The sequence below is a fragment of the Schistocerca serialis genome, chromosome 1 (genome assembly GCF_023864345.2).
Source record: "Schistocerca serialis cubense isolate TAMUIC-IGC-003099 chromosome 1, iqSchSeri2.2, whole genome shotgun sequence".
In the NCBI taxonomy this organism is placed as follows: domain Eukaryota; kingdom Metazoa; phylum Arthropoda; class Insecta; order Orthoptera; family Acrididae; genus Schistocerca; species Schistocerca serialis.
Genome location: NC_064638.1, coordinates 77707547 through 77721226, shown reverse-complemented (window position 1 = coordinate 77721226; position 13680 = coordinate 77707547).

Here is a 13680-nt window from a genome sequence, read left to right as displayed (position 1 = left end):
GTGCATCTCAAATAAACAGCAAGTAGTCCTATGATAAGTAGTTAAAGTACAGGCAGAAAATACCATTATCAAATGCAGTAACGTTACGTGAAGAGTGTTATAAGAATGATAGAAAAATCCCCACATTAAACAGTCATCAAAGATACGCGAAAACTATGTCCATTTCGTGAGTGCAATATCTGAGATCTTCACCAGCTGGAAACAATTCAAATTTCAACGTGAGGATTTACAAATTGACGCAAATGAGATAATGAGTAGAAATTCATACTCTGTCTATCCTCGATCCCATAATGCAACAGGAAAAAGTTAGAGTATCGTAGCAGCCATTCACTGCCAAGAACTTATCATCGACACGACTGAATATCACATTTTACCACAGACAGGTCTGTCTTCCACCAGATCTCAACCTAAAAGTGCTCAGAATCGCTTCCTTAAGCTCTTCACTGGAAAAAGTGGTTCTCTTCACTTGAGTCTAATAGTGTACCTCTATTGTCTACTTTTCCATTACTGCAGGCCATTCCCAGCAAAAAAACATCATTCTTAAGTTCTACAGACATGATTCAACTCAACTTGATCATTTCCTGGCCTTAACTAATATACCTTATGCAACAAAATTTAAATAAAAGAAATGTTATAAACATTTAGTCACAATAAATTACAAATACAGATTTTGTTCATAAATAAATAACCTAGAATTCTTGAGCAAGTGCACTCATGTTAAATGACTCCATAAAGTTGTTAAATTTTGTATAACCAATTATTTATGCCTGCTTGACAGGAGCGTCTTTTGGCATTTTTTTAACAGCGGTGTCAACTAACACAAGACACTAACCACTTCTTAAATTACAATGATTTTGTATCAGCAGTTGCAATTAATATTAAATAAAGTTCCTGCAAAACAGTAAAACATTCAGTAAGCACATTCAGAATAATGACCAGACAGGAGGTATTCATGCTCCATTTATTTGCTGTGTTATAGTGGAGAATATGTCCACCTGCTTAGCTGAGTGGTAATGTATCTGCCTACCATGCAGTGGGCCCAGGTTCAATTCTTGGCTGCGTTGGAGATTTTCTCTGCTCATGGACTGGATGTTGTGTTGTTCTCATCATCATTTCATCATCAGTGACAAGCAAATCGCCCAATGTGGAATCACCTGAAATAAGACTTGTAGCTCGGCAGCTGAACCTCTCTGGACAGGGCCTCCTAGCCATCAATGCTACACAATCATTTTTTGTAGAGAATATGATATTCAGACAAACATTTACATGGCCGAAAGATAAAAAAGACTTCATAAGTCAATAAATAAAACAGATACAGAGGAGTGATTTTCAAGGATGATAGCTATCATCTGAGATATCGTTTGTTGAAATCGCATGAAGCATTTAAAAGCTGTTAATGCAGAAGTTCATTGTGAAAATATTTTATCACTGTAAAATATCAACTTGTATTGTTTCAAAAATAATGACAATATCGCTGTGTCATTGAATGCGCCTCATTTTTCTGAAATTAGTGATGTATTCAGACTTGGTTTATTATGTAACTGTGCTTTATTGTTGAATTTTAGAGAGCTGTAAGAACCTATATTTTAGCTTGTCTGATACTTCGCCACACTGGAGTTTTCCAAATTTTCAGCCAAGCCTTTGTACCCATACGTGGGGTCGCCAGCAGCAGTCGCTGTAGCTGGACCAGCCACAGTGCTTTGGTTGCCATAGGACTGTGTGGTATCAATCAGCCTCACAAGCAAAATCACCTCACCTTTTACCAGCTCGAGGCAGCCAATTAGTTCGCCTATATACGTATAATGTTACTCACCTCCAGTGAAGGTGGTATTTTAGCTCGCCAATCTGACACATTAAGTTGCATAAAAATTAACATACTTATATAATATAATAAATAAATATGTATCATGATAAATACAATATCTTACTTGCGTGTCAGAACAATAGTGTAAATATCTTTGTGGTGGTGTATGAAACAGCATATACCTCCCAGGATATATCATAACATCTTATCAACAAAAATTTAGTAAATCTAACACAAACTATAATTAAATACCCAAATAAACATAAATTTAAAGAAACTCTCTAGTCAGCTCGATCTTCTCAAAAGTTTTTAGCACTTTTGCGCACATTTGATATCACCTTTTGCTTCAACCTGATCGTAGCACTTCACTATCACAAACATATCACACAATCGGTGTGGTGGCCTCAAAGTTTACATTGTTCACAGTCTGGCCACATCTGGAGAAATGCATGAACCCCATGACCACGTACAGCGCCGAAACACATGTCACTTCACAGTCACCATCAGTGCTGAAGGACAATAGCTGGCCAAATACGACTGTGATATAGTTACCAATCATCATATGACTTCCTGAATCCCCATTGATCAGGCACTGAACGCCTTCCTCAGTGCAATCGATACATTCACAAATAGGACAGCAAGCAAAAACTGATTTATAGCATACGCAACACAGTTGATTCAGCTCGACATTTCAACACTCTGTCAGTTTTCCCATTAGAAAACTTGTCTTTCGTGGTACAAAATTACTTTGATGCCATAAATCAACATTTTATCGTTTCTCTGCAATTTCACCAGCCTAATTAGAAACTTTAAAACTACTAATACTCTGAGCAATAATCGCCCATTTAACATACATTTCAACCCAGCACATAACTGGATTACAATCCTCCAACATCTTATTAACATAACAAGGCACTTATCCTTAGAATTATTCTCATGAACTTCATAAAAAGTTATCCTCAACTTTTACTTGTATAAATCTATTCAAAACCCTTCCAAAATAACATATTACAGAATTAATCCAACGAAATATATCCCCAAAAACTTATATTTTGCATGTAAGCACGTTTTCTACATCTGAAACAATTAAAATTTCAATGTGGTCTCATGATCTCCGCATACCGATTTTTGTGTGAATAATACTGCAGTTAAGCTACAAATTGTGCCCCCATATTTTATCATACGCATCTTAAGTCTGCCAAATTACCTCTTACACAGAATGGAAATAACCCTTAAAATTCTTAAAACTACTCGTGAAATACGCTTAGTTACACATTTACATTAATACATATGCCGTTCTGCTTTTACAAGGTGCCTCTTATAACATCTGCCTTGCCAGTGTGCATATCTTTTGAACCTCATTTTTTCCTGCTTTTTTTGACTGCTCAAATTCGAGCTCTGTTTTCTCATTCACCAACAGACTCTTACATTCACAAGCAAAATCTTCTGCTACCGCTGGAAAACTATTTTCTGTTTCGAGAGGTGCGCACTTTCTTCCTCTATATCATTTAATTTACTTACAGGGTGCACATTTTTAATTTCACCCCTCTGTAAACAATGCTCTCTCAAAAGATCATTTTCCATAGCCATTTCTTTCTACCCTATATTAAGGCGCACATTACAATTTCAGACCAACCCTCATTTTCGTTATCTATTCCTAGATTGTCCAAATTTATCTCCAAATCATCTGCAGCATCTAAATCTTCCTCAAAATCCATACTTACACCATCCTCTTCAGAATCAAATATACTGTCTCTTCTCTGAATTAATGGCAGTAGCTGCGACATTCTCACAGTTAACCACACAAGTTAAATCTTCATCTCCTTTACACAAAACCTCACTTATGTCCGCCGAATCATCACAAACTTTATCACAAATAACTCCATTAACATTAGCCAATCACCCATAAGATTCATTACTTAAAACATCCATACATCCATTAATACACAAATCAAAAAACGTTTTGCATTATCCCAGTCCCCAGAACTCCTGAAGACAGACTTTCGATATTCTATTGAGGCACACAGTCCCTTTGACTTTTCAAAGATGTCACTAAACCCGCCCAAAGATGTTAACAACCATGCATGAGCAGCACCTATTAGACGGAGGGGATCTGACAGCTGATCAGTTCGTCATTCCACCAAGAAGGAAGTATACAGCTCGTGTTGTCTGTAGTTCAACCATGTCTAGACGGTCAATACCGCTGTTCGATCGCGTCCGCATTGTTACTTTGTGCCAGGAAGGGCTCTCAACAGGGAAAGTGTCCAAGTGTCTTAGAGTGAACCATAGTAATGTTTGGACTTGGAGGAGATACCGAGAGACAGGAAGTGTCGATGACATGCCTCGCTCAGGCCGCCCAAGGGCTACTTCTGCAGTAAATGACCGCTACCAACGGATTACGGTCGGAGGAACCCGGACAGCAACGTCACCATGTTGAATAATGGTTTTCATGCAGCCACAGGACGTCGTGTTACGACTCAAACAGCGCGCAATAGGCTGCATGATGCGCAACTTCACTCCCAATGTCTATGGCGTTGTCCATACAGACCGGTACAGATGGGCTCACAGCATGCTGAATGGACCGCTCAGGATTGGCATCATGTTCTCTACACCGATGGGTGTTGCATATGCCTTCAAGCACACAATAGTTGGAGACGTGTTTGGAAGCAACCCGGTCACACTGAACGCCTTAGATATACTGTCCAGCGAGTGCAGCAAGGTGGAGCTTCCTTGCTGTTTTGGGGTGGCATTATGTGGGGCCGACTTACGCTGCAGGTGGTCATGGAAGGTTCCGTAACAGCTGTACGATACGTGAATGCCTTGCTACAACTGATAGTGCAACCATATTGGCAGCATATTGGAGAGGCATTCATCTCCATGGACGACAATTCGCGCTCCCCATCGTGCGCTACTTCTGAATGACTTCCTTCAGGACAACGACATTGCTCAACTAGAGTGGTCAGCATGTTCTCCAGACATGACCCTATCGAACAAGCCTGGGATAGATTGAAAAGGGCTATTTAAGGACGATGTGACCCACCAGCCACTCTGAGGGACCTATGGCGAATCGCCATTGAGGAGTGGGACAATCTGGACCAACAGTGCCTTGGTGAACTTGTGGATAGTATGCCACGACAATTACAGGCATGTATCAGTGCAAGAGGGCGTTCTAATGGGTATTAGGGGCACCGGTGTGTACAGCAATCTGAACCACCACCTCTGAAGGTCTCGCTATATGGTGGTACAACGTGCAGTGTATGGTTTTCATGAGCAATAAAAAGGACAGAAATGATGTTTATGTTGATCTCTGTTCCAATTTTCTGTACAGGTTCCGGAACTCTCGCAATCAAGGCGATGCAAAACTTTTTTTTCATGTGTGTACATTACATGACTCACCAACAATAACACCTCAGCATCTGTTGATACACTGTATAAACTGCCGCTATTGCATTCTTCAACATTAGAACTCACAGTACGCTCCAACTGCTCCAAACTCGGATCCAACTTTGTTTCCATTACAATTTCTCTACTCTCAGATTACTTTGACACTTTGCATTCTGATCTACTGCCTGACTCATTACTTTCACACTCATCCTTCTACATCCACTCATGATTCATATTTTCATCAATAGCCATCAGTTCACTTCCATCAATAGAAATAAATTTACAAATTACTTCCTCCAAGATATCTAAATCAGTAGCTTCAACCTTGGTAAAATAAGTGCCTCAAACATTGTGTTTAGTTCCCTTTACGAATTAATTATCGACTTGCGCCAATACACATAAAAAATGCATCACCAGCTGTCAAGACTATTTCTACATTGCCTGTATAAATACCTTCACATACTTCTGTCGATACACCAAAACATTCACCTGCAACAGGTGAGGCTACAGATTTGTCACACTCACAGACAGATTCACTTATTTTCTCTGATAGAAAATTATTTTCATTACTTTCAGCTACATTACTATAATTGTTGCTGCTGACTAGCTTGTCATCAGAATTCGTCATTCCTTCCACTTCCACAAAATTCAGATCCACCTCGGCCTTTCTTTTGATCACAGAATCTTTCAACACACATACATTCATTCAGTCTTTCACTTCTCTTTCACAAAATAAGTTTTTCAATCCCATATCATCATTGTCAAATTTCTCTTCATATTTTACGATATTTTTTGTGTTTCAGTTATGGCAGAGCTGCTTAAAATTATTCCACATTTCATTTCTTGTAACCACCATCTCCCACATTTGTGACTTCTTGCCGAATTTTCGACACCCACAGAATTTTTAAAAGAATATGTCTTTTTCAACACTGACTCATTTCACTTCTGCCAGACCTGAGATACAGCTATCTCTAATTTCCCTACCTTGTAACCTGGTGTTGCGTTTCTTGAGGTGCTCCCCCTCAAATCTTCGATCCAGTTTTCATTTACATTATGAATGTTCCTGTTTCCATTTCTCCTCTGAAAATTATCATTACAGTGGTTATTATTTCTTATGATCATAATAATTATTTTGGATATTACTATTGTTCTCGTTCCGGTACCCCTATCTACAGCTCACACTATGTGGTTTGAATTTCAACTCCTGTTCAAGTCCCTCAATGAAATCTACAAATTCGTCAATGGAATTTGTGACACAGTGCACAGAATTCCATTGTAAAATGTTCCAGTAAGCATCTCTTGAGAGTCGTAATCTATCTCAGCACTCCCAGCAGATGATTTATAAGTGTCAACTTTGCCAAATAATGCAGACAAGAATCCTGTGTTGATCTACTTCTGTGTTTGATACTTGATCCCTTTACGAACTCGTTCTGAAGTCGTATTTCCTTCACTTCACTCCACAATTTGGTCAGGAAACCATTCTCAGACACTTCCTAGGTTGTAAATGTACACATTAAACTTGCCCACGATTGTGCATTATCCTCAATATGTCTTTTCGCAAATTTAGTTGTTGCCCCTTCTGACATTCATCTCACAAAACTATCTCTATATGCATCAATGAAATCAGGCAGATGGTATTTTCCATCATGAGCAAAAGACTGTCATTTCTGAATTACCCCATGGAACACCTATCACAGTGGTTGCCTCATTCACTGCTAAAGAGTTTAATTCTTCCCTCATATTATTAAACTATTGTTCATGCTGCACAGCTTTTTTATTTAATCTTGATTCAAATTATTCTCTATTTTAAGCACCTTCTTTTCACATTCTACTACTCTACCTGTGAAATTGTTCGCAGAGTTAGTGGTTACTTCCTCAAGTGCATTTTGCTTCAGCACACAATTCTTACATGAGAACGAAGTCTTTCACAATTATACTGTTGTATGAAACATTCTTCTTGCTATGTCAAATCAACATAAAACTTCGAGGTTGCAATGATTATCTCCTGACAAAGATGGAGGTAATCGCCAAAAGGCGAATTTTTACGCTGAACTGACACAGCAAGAAGTCCAAGAATATTTTGTATTACACACAATTCTTAACATCGCCACCTAGTTTATCCTGTATATTTTCCAACTTTTGTCCAAAATCTTTTTCTACTGTATTGACTGGTGCTAACCAGGCTAACCTCCTCAGCAGTCTTGCCATATCTGCCTTTGGAACTTCTAATTTTGAATCTGTCAACCTTTCTATATCAGATTTAATTTTTTCCACCTAAGCTTTTACACATTCCACCATGCTTGTCTCTACATTCTCAATCTTTGTTTCTATATTCTCGATTTTTGTCCCTATTGAACCTAGTTGAGTTTCTACAGAACTTAATTCCATACCTAACGCCTCCATACTAGAACACATTGCTCGCATACTAGATTGCATTCCTAGCGAAATTTGCAGTGATTATGATAATGTATTTTCTGAAATCTTGGTTTCCCTCCCTGATTTTGAACTATTTGGCCCATCAGTAAGTTCCATTTCAGCACTCCCACCTTCAGCCTTTGGACTAACTGGTCCACTAATATTATCTGAACCACTCAGTCTGGACTGTTGCTCATTCAGTGTAAGCTCCAGCATTGATCATGACTTGTTGTTCATTCTTGCTGTTGTAGTTGCACTGCTGCCAGCGAATGTGTAGAAGCTGCTTACACACATGAACTTGAACTCACGTCCAGCAGCCTGTGCAGCCACACGGCTGATGCTGCTCGTGCCTTCGTTGAAGTCTTGCTGCCACAGGCCACTGCAGATCAGAACCATGTCTACCTCTGTGTAGCCTTCTTCTTCCTCCTTGAAGTTTTGCACCTAACTTCCCCACATCTAACTTCTGCTACCAATTCTCACACATGCAGTTCCTGCAAATATGGCAAGAGCCTCCACACAAGCTACCTGTCATGCAATAGATTTGGGCTTGGATCACAGAATATTGCAGCATGTTAGAATTATGGTTGCACTTCTAATAGGTTTAGAATCAAATCCCTGATGAGCTGCCAATTGTGATGTTACCTCGGTTTTCTGATGTTGGATAGTTGCTCTCTAACCAGCAGTCCTTATGAGCAAACTAGTTCAAGCATTACCTGATGTTGCTCACACCTTAAATGGGTGGTCTATGTACGGCTCTGTTTTAAAAGAATACCTCTATGTGGTCATAGGGTCAGGCCATGTTCATCTGCTTTCATGCCCAGCAGCTAACACACTGCAAATAAAATCTGTAATCTTTATCTGTGATTGTACAGTCAAATAACCTATGCATTGCCTGGAACTGCGAATTAATAAAATATACATAAATGTAAAATAAAAAATTTGTGCATACTTCAATAAAAACTGTTATATTCCAACATCTGAAATTCATGTAGATGACAGAGAAATAAAGTTTATTCGAGGAAGCACATCTCAAATAAAAAGAAAGTATTCCTATGATACGCAATTAAAATACAAACAGAAACTATGCTTATGAAAAGCAGTAAGGTTATGTCAAGAGTGTTACAAGAATGTAGAAAAATCCCCACACTAAACAGTCATTCAAAGATACATGAAAACTATGTGCATTTGGTGATCACAATATCTGAGATATTCACCACCTCGAAATATTTCAGATTACAACGTGAGGGTTTACAAACTGACACACATGACATAATGAGTAGAAACTCATACTCTGTCTATCCTCGATTCCATAATGCACCAGGGAAAAGTTAAGAGTATTACAGCGGCCATTCACCACCAAGTATTTATCATCAAGATGACCGAGTACCACATTTTACCAGAAGCAGGCCTGCCTTTCCACAGATCTCAAAAGTGCCAGAATAGCTTCCTTAAGCTCTTCACTCGAAAAAGTGGCTATCTTCACTTGAGTTCAGCCGTATTCTCCCACTGTTTACTTTTCCATTGGCTGAAGGCCGTCACCACCAAAAATACATCGTTCAGAAGTTCTACAGACATGATTTAACTCAACTTGACCACTTCCCAGACTAAACTAATATACTACAACAAAATTTAAATTAAAGAAATGTTATAAACGTTCAGACACACTCACACCATTTACAATAAACTACAAATAAAGGTTTTGTTCATAAATAAAGAACACATAATTCTTGCACAAGTGCACTCACATTAAATGACAATGATAAATTGTTAAATTTTGTGTAAACAATTACTTATGCTTGCTTGACCGAAACGTCTTTTGGCACTTCTTTTTTAACAGTGGTGTCAGCTAACACAAGAGATTGACCTCTTCTTAAATCACCACGATTTTGTATCAGCAACTCGAAATAATATTAAATAATGTTATTTGCAAAACAGTAAACCATTCCGCAAGTACATGTAGAATTATGACCAGATTGGAGGTATTCGCACTGCATTTATTTTCTGCGTTATTATGGAGATACTATGTTTGCACAAACATTTTCATAATGAAAAAATATAAAAGATATCATAAATCAATAAATAAAATAGATACAGATCTGTGGTTTTCAGAGATGATAGGATCATTTCTGAAAACTCATGAAGTATTTAAAAGTCGTTAATTCAGAGGTTTATTGTGAAAATATTTTGTCACTATAGAATATCAATTTCTGTACTTTCATAGATATTGACAATATTGTTGTGTCATTGTATGCTCCTCATTTTACTCAAATCGGCAGTGTATACAGTTTTGTTTAGTATGTAACTGTGATTTCAAAGAGCTATAAGAAGCCATCTTTTAGCTTGTCTGACACTAGGCCATTGCTGAAGCATGGGCAACCTTATTAAGTCATCAATGTATCATCTAAATTCCCCGTACTGGGATTTTCCCCATTTCTGGCCAAGCCTTTGCACCTGCATTGGGCTCGCCACCAATGGCCGCTGTGACTGTACAGACGTCGGCAATTCATCTGCCCTGGAGCTGTATGCGAACCTCAGTGTTACAAGTAAATTCATCTCACCTCTTATCAGTTCCAGGCAACTGTTTAGCTCACCTAAACATACAATCTGTGAGATTTCTGCTGTGGAGTATGCAGCAATCTTACAGATCTTTGATGATGTTTAGAATTTCTGTGAAGTTATCAAGGGATACACACAGACCGACAGACACACACACACACACACACACACACACACACACACACACACACACACACACACATGATCAAAAGTGGCTGAAAATGACTTACAAATTCGTGGCGCCCTCTATCGGTAATGCTGGAATTCAGTATGGTTGACCAACCCTTAGCCTTGATAACAGCTTCCACTCTCGCAAGCATACCTTCAATCAGGTCCTGGGAGGATTCTTGAGGAATGGCAGCCCATTCTTGGAGTGCTGCACTGAGGAGAGGTATCAATGTCGGTCGGTGAGGCCTAGCATGAAGTCAGCGTTCCAAAACATCCCTAAGGCGCTCTATAGGATTCAGGTCAGTACTCTGTGCTGGCCAACTGAACCGTAGTTTTGGTACAGAGAAATTCTAGTAACAACTTGCTACAGTCACGTCACCCAAGTATTTTGGAATTACACTACTGGCCATTAAAATTGCTACACCAAGAAGAAATGCAGATGATAAACGGGTATTCAGTGGACAAATATATTATACTAGAACTGACATGTGATTACATTTTCACGCAATTTGGGTGGATAGATCCTGAGAAATCAGGACCCAGAACAACCACCTCTGGCCATAATAACGGCCTTGATACGCCTGGGCATTGAGTCAAACAGAGATTGGATGGTGTGTATAGGTACAGCTGCCCATGCACCTTCAACACAATACCACAGTTCACCAAGAGTAGTGACAGGCGTATTGTGACGAGCCAGTTGCTCGGCCATCATTGACCAGACGTTTTCAATTGGTGAGAGATCTAGAGAATTGCTGGCCAGGGCAGCAGTCGAACATTTTCTGTATCCATAACGACCCATACAGGACCTGCAACATGCGGTCGTGCATTATTCTGCTGAAATGTAGGGTTTTGCAGGGATCGAATGAAGAGTAGAGCCACTGGTCGTAACACATCTGAAATGTAACGTGCACTGTTCAAAGTGCCGTCAATGCGAACAAGAGGTGACCGAGACGTGTAACCAATGGCACCCCATACCACCACGCCGGGTGATACGCCAGAATGGCGATAACGAATACACACTTCCAATGTGTGTTCACTGCGATGTCGCCAAACACGGATGCGACCATCGTGATGCTGTAAACAGAACCTGAATTCATCTGAAAAAATGACGTTTTGCCATTCGTGCACCCAGGTTCGTCGTTGAGTACACCATCGCAGGCGCTCCTGTCTGTGATGCAACGTCAAGGGTTACCACAGCCGTAGTCTCCAAGCTGATACCCCATGCTACTGCAAACGTCGTCGAACTGTCCGAGCAGATGGTTGTTGTCTTGCAAACGTCCCCATCTGTTGACTCAGGGATCGAGAGGTGGCTGCACGATCCGTTACAGCCATGCTAAGTGCTACTGAAGTGCAGTTTTTACAGAATGGATTGGTAGTCAAGGGCGTCATATTGTTAGACAATTAGTAGGTTGTAATATTACTTGGAAAGTGTCCTTTTTTTGCAAACATGCATTTTTTAAAAATAGAACAATGCCTATTCACAACAACGAACCAAATGCAGGGTAAATTAGAATGTCATTGGAGTTTGTTGCTGGGTAATAATGCGAGTCGTTTATGACATATCATATTTTAAAAACACTTAACCAATACCTATGGTAGCACACACTAAAGATTGACACAAATGCATACACTAGTTATCTGAGTTCTGACCAGTAACAAGACAACTGACCATCAAAGTTTGTGTTCAAAATGACTACTGACAGTGGCAGAACACACTAACGGGCCAGCCAAGGTACAGATCCTCTGTGTCCATTCCAACGGTTTGGAAACAATTCATGTAGACATGCTGTAGTACATCGTGCATTATGGCCTAGTCAGCCATCTTGTTGGTACCGTAGGTACCTACTAGTCTGTAGAAGAACGCCTTCTTGCCTCTGTGGAAGATGGCCTGTTAACAGCTGTGATTCTTGTGTGTGTTCAGTATTTTGCCTATGATAAATGGACCCATGGACTGATGGTTCAATACCCCACACCAAACATTACACTCCATGGACACTGACATTCCACCTGATGAAGCAATCTAGGATTGTCAACACACCAATAGTGCATGTTTCTTTGGTCAAGACTGATAAATGTCGCTCCACAAGATACATTTCAATTTCAATTTATTGCTTGTAACATGTAATTTTACATGCATATGCGTTTTCGACTAAGTATAAAGTTTTTACAATTACCATTTTTTAAGTTTACAGTATTTCTTATTACAGTGTAATTCATAATAAATTCAATTATAAGGGCATTTTTGGATAAGCCACTGCTTGGCTCGCTTTTTAAAAGTATCCCCTGTCAATATCTTAACTTTATTCGGTAATAAGTCATTAAAAACAGCTCCTTTGACATAGGGGCTTTTCGCTGTTAAATTTAATCTTCTGTTAATCAAATGAAAATCTTTTCTATGCCTTGTTTCATAGTTGTGAATATCCATGTTTCTTTTTGTGATCTTAGTGTCTTCTTTCATTAGTGTTATACTTTCTAGTATACAGAGTGTTACAAAAAGGTATGGCCAAACTTTCAGGAAACATTCCTCACACACAAATAAAGAAAAGATGTTATGTGGACATGTGTCATTTTAGTTCTTCCACCTATACTCAATGGAGCATGTTATCATGATTTCATATGGGATACTCTACCTGTGCTGCTAGAACATGTGCCTTCACAAGTACGACACAAGATGTGGTTCATGCACGATGGAGCTCCTGCACATTTCAGTCGAAGTGTTTGTACGCTTCTCAACAACAGATTCCGTGACCGATGGATTGATAGAGGCGGACCAATTCCATGGCCTCCACCCTCTCCTGACCTCAACCCTCTTGACTCTCATTTACGGGCGCATTTGAAAGCTCTTGTCTACGCAACCCTGGTACCAAATGTAGAGACTCTTTGTGCTCGTATTGTGGACGGCTGTGATACAATATGCCATTCTCCAGGGCTGCATCAGCGCATCAGGGATTCCATGCGTCAGAGGGTGGATGCATGTATCCTCGCTAACGGAGGACATTTTGAACATTTCCTGTAACAAAGTGTTTGAAGTCTCCCTGGTGCGTTCTGTTGCTGTGTGTTACCATTCCATGATTAATGTGATTTGAAGAGAAGTAATAAAATGAGCTCTAACATGGAAAGTAAGCGTTTCTGGACACATAACCTATTTTCTTTCTTTGTGTGTGAGGAATGTTTCCTGAAAGTTTGGCCGTACCTTTTTGTAACACCCTGTATACATGGCATAAATTGTGAGAATACTGTGTCTAATGAATAGGGGTTTGGAAGAAGTTCCTAGTTTTACTTTTGCTATGATCCTCAAGGCTCGATTCTGATACATATTGAGTGTCCTGTCTTGATGCCAATGAACAGAAGTT